Below are 10,000 nucleotides of genomic sequence, written 5' to 3'. Positions count from 1 at the left end.
TCAGGTAGCCTGAAGTAATGAAGCCAGAGGAAGCAACAAGTGCAGCCAGTTTGCAATAAAGAGCTGCAGTTTAATGCCAAAAGTATTATTGTGCAATGAAAGTGTCCCGTTTCTCCGAGGTGGGACTTGTTCTGCAGGTCTGAGGTGTCTGGATGGATGACCTCATGCACATAAACGTGACTTTGTTTATCAAGAAATCAAATGGTTGTGAATCGAGTGACTCAGAGTCTAAACTTGCGACTAGAATCCAAACTCTTGTTATTGTCTTACTGCTAAGGTTAAAGGTTACTTTCTTTCTGCCGTTGCTGCGACGAAGACTGAGCTGAGGAGAGGAGTGCAGGAAAAACAAGCTGAAGTTGTGTATTTTGTTAAATTTCCACTGTTTCCATCTTCTCCTCATTCATCAGGCCTGATCCCTGACTGATGTTCACCTGTGGGCCTTTTGCCCGGCAGGGGGCCCCTTCATTCTCGTTAACCCAGCTGTCAAGTAACCTAAACTGGGCCTCAAGCAAGGTACAGACAGGACGAGGAGGGACGGGGGAGGGGGGCAGGGGAGGGGACACACACTTCTTCTCCACTTATACAAGTCTAGACAGACTGCAGCACCGCAGCTTATCTGTAGATTAACAAACAAACAGGAGAGCCAGGTATGCACCAGCACGTGTGTGTGTGTGTGTGTGTGTATACATAATACATATCCACACCCAGTACATTCATTTATTACATATCCCAAGCTTCCACTGTGAAAACGTCCCGTCACAGTTCCCCCCCCTGCCCTGCTGCTGTAAGGAGCAACAACCTAAACACACATCTCACATCTGTATCTCCACATCCTGCACACGTCCTGATGTCTGCTCTGCTATGTGTCTGATTCCGTGTTAAACGTCTCCTTCCACATTCCACTGCTGCCTCCTCTTTCCGGGCAGGAGCAGGATTTGGTTCGCGTGGCTCTCACTGTCATCACGGGATCTCTGTTTTCACCCAAACCTGCTAAGTAATTAGTGCTGCAGATTTACAGGCGTGGCCGTCAGAATCGGCAAACAGTCGCCGCTTTTATCAGAAATCAGAGGATGTGAGGCCCGTGCAAATAGGGCTCTGCACTAGAGAGCCACAACTGCAGCCCACACGGTACTTATTAGAGACGCATGCATGTACACACACACACACACACATACACACACACACACACACACACACACACACACACACACACATTGGGAAACAGGCTGAAAAACCTCTGCCAACCATCTCCTGCTGCTGGATCACCTCATTACCTCAGTGTTGGGTCACAGAGTGTAGAGGGATTTACTGCTGGTGAGAGGACACACACACACACACACACACACACACACACACACACACAATTACATAATTGGATTATAACTGGGAAATAAGAAAATTGGGATCACAAAACAATTTACTCAGATAAATCCTAAATATTTGCTAAATGTTCGGCTTCACAGGCGCGAGAGTGAAGAAGGATGTTGTTGTGTGTGGGCACGTGTGTGTGTGTGTGTGTGTGTGTGTGTGTGTGTGTGTGTGAGGGAGTGGGGGGGGGGGGGGGGGGTGTTTACTTTGTCACTCATCTATTTACTTAAACCACTGCCAGATCCCATAAAGTATATGCACACACACACACACACACACACACACACACACACACACACACACACACACACACACACACACACACACTCATTCGTCTTGCCTCTGCTGGAAAGGGAATCAATTAGGGGGAAACTGAGGAGCGTGTGTGTTTGTTTGGCTGGGTGAAGCCGGTGACCTCGACGGGTTCGTGACCCAGAGACAAAGGCTGCGTTTTACACACACACACACACACAGACGGGAAAGATCAGATTTGTGAACTCCTGGTGGTGAAGTTCAGAGCTCCTCGGGAACGTTTGCTCCAAGTTTACACCATGACATCAAACAGGGAGGCTGTGTGTTCACTGGTGTGTGTGTCTGACTGTCAGCAGGCAAAACTCAACGACAACAACAACAACAACGAATCCTGATGGGACAGATCCAGACCTTCTGTTCATTTGACTCATAACATGTGCAAAACACCTCATTTGTTCATATCTAGCTTGTTTCCCCCAAAACTAATTCACTGATCTAAATGTAAACAATGAGCCCAGAACCCTGAACCCATTTGGACTCATCCAGCTCTTTGATTGTCAATGTGATGCATCTGAATCACATTTTCTCTTGTTTCTTGTTCATTAAAAAGTTTGAATTGAAACTCATGTGTGTCAGACGGATTTGAAAAGCTGCGATTCACTGCAGGAGGAGCCAAGATGGAACAGGAAGTAGCTCTGGAGTCAAACCGAAAACAAGTATGTGCACGGAAACCAATCACACGACTCCGTTACCATTTGTGAAATAACTGCACTGCATTCCCATTTTGGTCACCAACCCCTAATTTTGCCTGTGCACACACGCCAAGTTGGATTTAGCTGCGATTGAGTGACGTGCCTGCCAGTCAGAGCGCTGTGGGCTGAGACAGGAGGAGGAGGAGGAGGAGACACGCTCGGCTGGAGGCCAGGCGTCCGCACGCCGCTCTGCAAAGCGCCCGGAGGCCTGCGGGATGTTTGGAGAGGGAATTGGGGGCGAGTGATGTGTTTGTGTGAGGATGGAGTGTGTACACACACGCACACACGCCCGCATGTGGCTACACACTCCCATTGACGCCACAATTGACCTACATTGGATTTTCTACTGATGGCATAAAGAACGCTGCTTTACAGGGGAGGTCTTACACTTTATTGGTGTTTTCCCTCCTGTTTATAGGGAGGAGTGAAGGAGAACAAACTCGACTTGTCGCCTACAGAAATGTGAGGCAAACACTGCTGCTCAACGGCTGTGGAAGCTTTTGATTGCGCGTTCACATCTGCATGTCACACGGTTAGAAACATGCAGAACGAGGCGAGTGTTTGGCCAGCATCGGTGTGTGTGTGTGTGTGTGTGTGTGTGTGTGTGTGTGTGTGTGTGTGTGTGTGTTGGTGATGTGAAAAGTGTTGCTTCCTTCCTAAACACAACAACTCCCTTCATTTGTTTCTCAAACTCAAAGTCTTGGGAACGCTCTGATGTTGACATTTGAAGTTTGTTCTTAGCTTCAGTCGGGTTCGCAGCATCTGAAACGGGTCAGAGACAGCTCCGCCTCATTTCCTCCAACATCCGCTCTGTTAGGTTTGATTGTGACCGTTTCAAATGTTCTGGCATCAAACCGGAGCTGGAGAGGGAACAGACCCAGAGTCGCTCACACATCTGAACTTTCCACTAATTGCAAAGTCGGAGCGCTTTGTTTTGTGGCAGGGGCGTCGCCGTGCATTTCTAATCTATTGTCATTTATTGTCTTGAGCGCTTCAACTCTATCAGCAACCAACAGGGATTACAACAATTTAGCTAGACCCCCCCCCACACACACACACACACACACATACACACCCTTCCGTCCCCTTGAATCATGGTTGTTGTCTCATTCTAACAGGCCTGAAGTTTAGTGAGAGAGAGAGAAGCAGCTTCTTTAATCATCAATCGTCCTGTTTGTTCTGCATAAATCTGTAAATTTGCTCCATCAGTCTTTTCTCCCGCCGCTCGTCTGATCCGTCGCATGAGTTCGCTTCCCCTCAGTCTGCTGAGTCTCGACTTGTTTTGGCTTCTCGTCCGTCTGTCTGCGTTTAGCTGGCGGCCCTTGCAGACAGACGTGAGGACATAAACACGGCCCCCTTTGGAAACTTTCCCCACTTTGTTAGCGTGTCATTTATTTAGCTTTCTTATTGCCTTGTGGACACGCTGTCTTTGTGTCTGTCTCTTCACCACACGTGCGCTCGTGCTCGCACACACGCCAACACACACGCACAGACTGCTGTGGCAGCGTCACTTTTGATCCTCTTTTCCGCGCCTTTGAAGTGGCTTCCAGTTCTCATCTGTGAACAAGATGTCTGAATTATAAACACCGCAGGCTCGCCACGTTCAGAGCTCGGAGCCGGATCAGCCATGCCGAGCTCGGTGGGCAGAGAATGAAGGGCTAAGTCAAGTGCGGAGCAGTTTAGGCTGAATCAAGACTGCAACATGTGGTGTGATGTTAACCACACGTACACACACACCAGGGTGGAGGGCCATGCACATGTGTGTGTGCGTGTCTTTGTTAGTAATCTCAGAGTGATGAACCATGGAAACATTGTTAATGAGAATTAATCAACAGGGACGTAAACGGAAATAACAGCACTTTCACTTTCAGTTCCACTCCAAGAATACAGAAGTGAATGGAGATCGATCCGCCCACCACTAAGCTTCCCTCCTCCTCTTCCTCCTCCTCCTCACTACATTGTTGGGCTCACTTGATGTTCCACCTCCACTCTCATCGTTTCTTTCTTTTCTTTCATTTTCTAAATATCGTTCTTCGCAACTTTGAGTAAAATCATAACTGGTTTTAATGACAGTGCAGATCTGTGTGCCGACCTTCACAGCGCCCCCTGGTGGACATGGATTATCTTCAGCCGACATTAGAGTTTCATTTGTGACTCGGCGGCTGAGAAAACGTTTTTATGCTTAACATTCAGGATTGTTTGAAGTCTGACTCAGGATAATTCATCTCAGCTTCAAAGACATTTTAATATCTGAGTTTCTGTTTTACAGCAAACATCACAGGAATCTCCGCTCGTGCTTTTTTGCCCCGACACGAGCGGTTTGACATCCACAAACACTCTTGACTTCCTCTGAGGTTTTAATTGGAGGCCGTTTCTTGAACCTCCCTTTGTTTGGCTCTGTGTTATGTAGTGAGATTTAATGGAGCTGATTTAATATTTGGACTCTGGAAACTGTGGGACTTGTTCTGTTGTCGAGCTGCAGCAAAATACCAAAGGTAGAGAAAAATGTGCAGCTGGTCAGAGAGTTTGTACGTTCCTGCTCTGAGCTCAGACGATCGTACACATGAACCCCCAGGCTACGACCTCCACCCGTCCATCAGTCCTGTTTGGTGCAGTCGACCTCCGCACGCCGCCGCCTTCACACTCGCCTGACGAGACCTCTGAAATCACCGACTGTCATTTTGATAAACAAGTGAGCGACAGAACGACGCGCGCGCCGACTTGCTGGTTTGATGCGTTTGTCTTTGTTTGGATCAGAAACACTGGATGCTGATTGGCTTCTGGCCAAACGCGATGAAGCAGAGACGCGTTGCTCCATTATCTACATTAAAGCGCTTTGATGTCGATTTAACTCTTTAACAAATCTCTCTCTCTCTCTCTCTCTCTCTCTCTCTCTCTCTCTCTCTCTCTCTCTCTCTCTCGCTGTCAGTTTCTTGTCGCGGTCTGTGAGCTGATGGATCCAGTGAACGGTCCCCCTTTGACTTTTGACCCCTAAATCCCCTACCAGCTGCAGCGGGGCCTCCAAGGACTATGTGTGTATGTGTGTGTGTGTGTGTGTGTGTGTGTGTGTGTGTGTGTATAAACAAGCTAGAGAAAGAGAGGGAGAGAGTACAGTATGTACTTGTGCTGTGTGCTTGTGTAATACAACAAATCTATGCAGCTACACAAGTAAGCACCACCCCTGCTTGTACTGTGACATACACATGTAGTATGACAAGGGGGCTTGCTGTACAAGGAACACGATACTACATGCACACCTGCACCTACACACACACACACACACACATACACACACACACACTGCGAGAGAGCGAGACAGACTGCAACATACAGATACACCTAAACTTGCACCCGAGGCAAGTGAGGCTCAATAAACTTTGAAACGTCTCCACGACGTCGCGGCGCACACGAGCGCGGACGTCGCCGCCCACGTCCGCCTGAAGCAATCTGGCCGGATCGCTTCAGTTTGTCAAAAGGCTTCTGTCTCTACCTGTTGTGCCTTCAACTTGTAGAATAGATCACAGGTCCAAACCCTCGGCTCTTTGAAGTGCTCTGTGAGGCCCCGCAGTGTGTGTGTGTGTGTGTGTGTGTGAGCCAGACTATGCACCCTCAGGAAAAACAGAGAGGGGTCCAGAAAAGGGGGCAGGAAGGTGGGGTTCCTCTAATCTGGTCCAACCCACTCATGACCCCAACACACACACACATGCACACACACACACACACACACATGCACACACACACACACGGTTCCTTGCCCTCAGGCAGGTATGTCTGCTGTTGGAGGAGGGATGAGTTATTTTAGGACTTCAGCTAGACTAGGTGTTCAGAATCTAAAGTCTTTACAGTTCAATCAGAGATCTTATAGGAGGAGGAGCGGCCGTTCTCCAAACTACAGAGATAACCAAATACAATTTGTATTTCCTGGGCTCATTGAGGGATATGAGTTGTTGACGTGAGGTTATCAGAGGTTTAGTGGTTTGGAAGCATCTCATCCTCCTGGTGCCTCCTGGTACCACAGAGGAATGTAAGGAGGCGTCTCTACGTGTCACGCTCTTTACCTTCCTGCTGAACCGTCGTGTTTATACAACACGCGGCGAGGATGGAGGTGGGGGGGGGAGGGGTATTTAGAGACACGCTTCAGGGGTTAGTAAAGGAGAAGCAACCCCTAAACCTCTCCCTGGGGGTTTAGGAAAGTAAAGGTTCTCCTCTGCTGAGCGTGTTTAGCCCCAGGCCAGAATCCCCCGGGCCGCACGTGCGCTTGTGAAGACGTAACGTGAGACTTTGACGTTGAAGAAAACAGAAACCAAACTCGGGACTGACAGCCGTCATTTCAATGGCGACACATTCGTCAGGTAACACAGACGGGAGATTGACTGAATATTGATGCCAGATTTGTTTTAGGAGGATTTCGAAGGATTTCCATTATCGATTAAAGGATCTACTATACGTCTGACTGATTGATTGATTGATTGCCCCTTCCTCTCTGCATTTCACCCTGTAAGCCTCCTCGCCTCCTCGCCTCACTGAGCGTCTGCACCGGTGAGTCCAACCCAGCATGGTGCCCCATCACATCGTATACATGGTTCATACGGGGGTTAGGGTTAGATGAGTTTCTGATCATGTGAGATTCTGCCTGCTTATTTCATGTTAAAACATAACTATCAATGTTTTCAGTCTGGCTTGGTGACGTCCAGCCTGGTTTGCTCAGCAGCAGAATGATTCATCAGCAGTCAGAGGCTCTGTGCAGGGCGTCAGCTCCATCTGTGAGCTCCTTTCCATTCCTTTAGCACTGCTGCATGAGGCCCACCACACCTACACACATCTGCATCTGCACCACAGCGAGACAACCGACAGGGAGGTCAAGTTTGTAACCGGGTTCTGGTGCTGCATTCTGGGCCTTAAGACCAGAAAAGCTTCCATATTGCAAAGACATTTACTTTACTGAGGTGAGATGTGTGCGACACCGTGGGGGGTAACTCACAGAAAATCGTGCTAACATCCAAGTGCTACTGATGAAGCTCATTCATACAACTTCCCTGTGTGTGTGTGTGTGTGTGTGTGTGTGTGTGTGTGTGTGTGTGTGTGTGTGTGTGTGTGTGTGTGCGTGTGTAGAGGGTGATGGTTGAGGAGAGATCAGATAAAATTCCTCAATTTAAATAAACAGACTAATCAAGTGTAAAATAAGGAAAGAGATCTTAAGTTTGTTTTACGACGTTGTAGTTTCAGTCATCAGGTCACAATCAAAGCAGACAGTGACAGACCCCCGTGAGTGAGAGACCGTGGCTGTGTCCTTGGTACAAAGCTCAGATGGGAAAGACAGACAGCGGAGTGAGACAGCGTGAGGTCAGGCGGGGAGACAAACGCCTCTGCAGCGGGAGAAATGTCACGTCTGCAAAGGTGGAACCAGGAAAAAGTTTCCCACAACGACTAAAACAGCCAAAGTCAAGAGGAGGACACAATGTTTCTGCTCCCCAATGCAGATGGCTTTAAGAAATGCAGAAAGGTCAAAAAGTAGTAATAGTCCTCTCTTAGCAACGGTTACTAAGAAACAGAGCTTCATCAGCCACTGTCTTTAGTGTGGCTGATGATGACAATCTCTCTCTCTCTCTCTCTGTCTCTCTCTCTCTCTCTCTCTCTCTCTCTCTCTCTCTCACACACACACACACACACCTACATCTACAGCATTCAATCCTCTTCACCTTGTACCTCTTAGCTTCCTTCATGGAGTTATTAACTCCTTGATTGGGGAGCTTTTCTTTGGGTTCACCCCTATTTAGTTGTCATGGTGGCGTGACCCAAACACTTATTAGCTGACCCTGGGGATTAGTCCAAGCTGGAAACAGGGGGAGAGATGGGGTTAAGCTTTCACCTCAAGGTGCTCGCAGCGGCATCTCACAAAAACCTTAATTAAATTGCCGAGACACCAAGTCAGGAATGTTTGCTTTCCTCCCCCCTCTCCCCCCCTTCTCTCTCTCTCTCTCTCTCTCTCTCTCTCTCTCTCTCCCCCTCTCTCTCTCTCTCTCTCTCTCTCATCCTTTGGTTCATCCCTCTGTCTTTGTGTCTCTTGTCTTTCTTTGCTTTTCCCATCCTCAGGCTCCATGCTGGGTTTGTTTTCTGTCTGATATTACTTTGGCTGCCTTTCATTGTAAAACACAGCCGACAGTGAAGGCATCACATAGAGCAGCGTGAAGGCCAGAGCATCACTCTGTCCCTGACATGTGATGTGACCAACAGTGTTACTGGACCATCATTGACTTGAAGCCATCAGCTGATCTGCGTATTGCAATTGATTGCCTTCCAATCCATCAACGATTGATTATTAATTAATTGGCCTGTGATTTATTAAACAAATCTCAAATGTGATTCATTGATTTGCCAAAATAAAACTCAATTAAATGTTCATATAAAACGTGGTGGTAAAAACATGAGAGAACATATAGATAACATCAAATAGAATATCTATAATCTATATATTAAATCATATAAATGAAGGCTCCACACACATTTTCCAGCTTTCTTTCCTTGGTGCAGGATGAAGATTTGCTCTGTTTGCATTACTGTGACATTAAAGAGCCTGCGGCCCCATGGGGACATCTTCATCTTCATCTTCATCTCCATCTGTCACTGGGGATCATCAGACAATCAGCTGATATGTGAAGTGAGCTGAGAGAAGATAACGAGCTTTAATCCGACACATCACACAAACACACTCACACACTCCTCTGTCTCTCGCGGCTGGACACACTCCTGTGTCTCTCAGCTGGACACACACTCCTGTGTCTCTCCGCTGGACACACTCCCCTGTATCTCTCTCCGCTGGACACACACTCCTCTCTGTGTCCCTCCGAGCGCGTCTGACCGACAGATCCTGACCTGAGATATGGACCTGAGCGCCGCGGGAGGAATGCAGGTTTATGAAGTCCTCAAGCACCAGGGACTCTTTGAGACTGAGGGAACTACACGCAGCTGAGGGTCTCTGCGGGAGCGCGACACTTCACAGAGCCCGGCAGAGACGCGGTTTGGGTCCGTGTTTGTGCGTCACCTGGAGTGGCGCAGATGTGCGTGGAGATGCGCCGCTGATCTGATCTCTGTCGGCTCTGGAGTCAAAGTGAGAGAGAGGATCTTACCTTGGTGAAGCAATCCGATGTCCGCCAGAACGCGCTCTGGTACTTTCCCCCAAAACTTCCAAGTATCCACTCTCCAGGGTTTTGTCTCGCCGCGCAGAAAACAAAGAAAAGACTTCACAACAGCTCCAGCGGCGCTTACACACGCAGTTTGGCCAACAAGGTGTGTGAGAGGGGGGACTCGGTGACTCGGTGTGTCAGACTCTCACACACTCTCGACAATAGCGCTCATTGACGCGCAGAAGGACAGACTGAGAGTGAGACTGAGAGTGAGACAAGCCGGGAGGGAGTGGGAGGTACCGGCGGGGCGAGAGCGCGCAGAGCCGTGCGCGCCCCCGAGCCACGGCTGCACCTGCACACATATGACACAACTCAAAGCATCCACAGCAGCAGGACGGATGATGAAGAGGAGGGAGGGAGACGTGTTAATGAAGATTACGCACAGGAGGCGTTGGGACAGAACCCATGAAGGAAACCTGCTTCTCTCACTGATGACATTTAACT

General features: G+C 48.6%; 1 protein-coding gene across 1 annotated transcript in view; it reads right to left on the bottom strand.

Annotated features, from left to right (window-relative positions):
• The window catches only part of LOC143013627 (vasorin-like), a 21,787-nt gene extending 12,011 nt beyond the window's left edge, over positions 1-9,776 (bottom strand). The window contains exon 1 of the mRNA XM_076167319.1: positions 9,500-9,776. The gene's annotated coding sequence lies outside the window, so the exon portion shown is untranslated. The remainder of the gene's footprint in view (positions 1-9,499) is intronic.
• Between the last annotated feature and the right edge of the window lie 224 nt (positions 9,777-10,000).

The sequence above is a fragment of the Genypterus blacodes genome, unplaced genomic scaffold, assembly GCF_046128005.1.
Source record: "Genypterus blacodes isolate CSIRO-AG114 ecotype Tasmania unplaced genomic scaffold, CSIRO-AGI_Gbla_v1 ptg000157l_1, whole genome shotgun sequence".
Lineage (NCBI taxonomy): Eukaryota > Metazoa > Chordata > Actinopteri > Ophidiiformes > Ophidiidae > Genypterus > Genypterus blacodes.
Note: the sequence above shows the minus strand (reverse complement) of the source record. Positions and strands in the feature narration are given on the sequence as shown.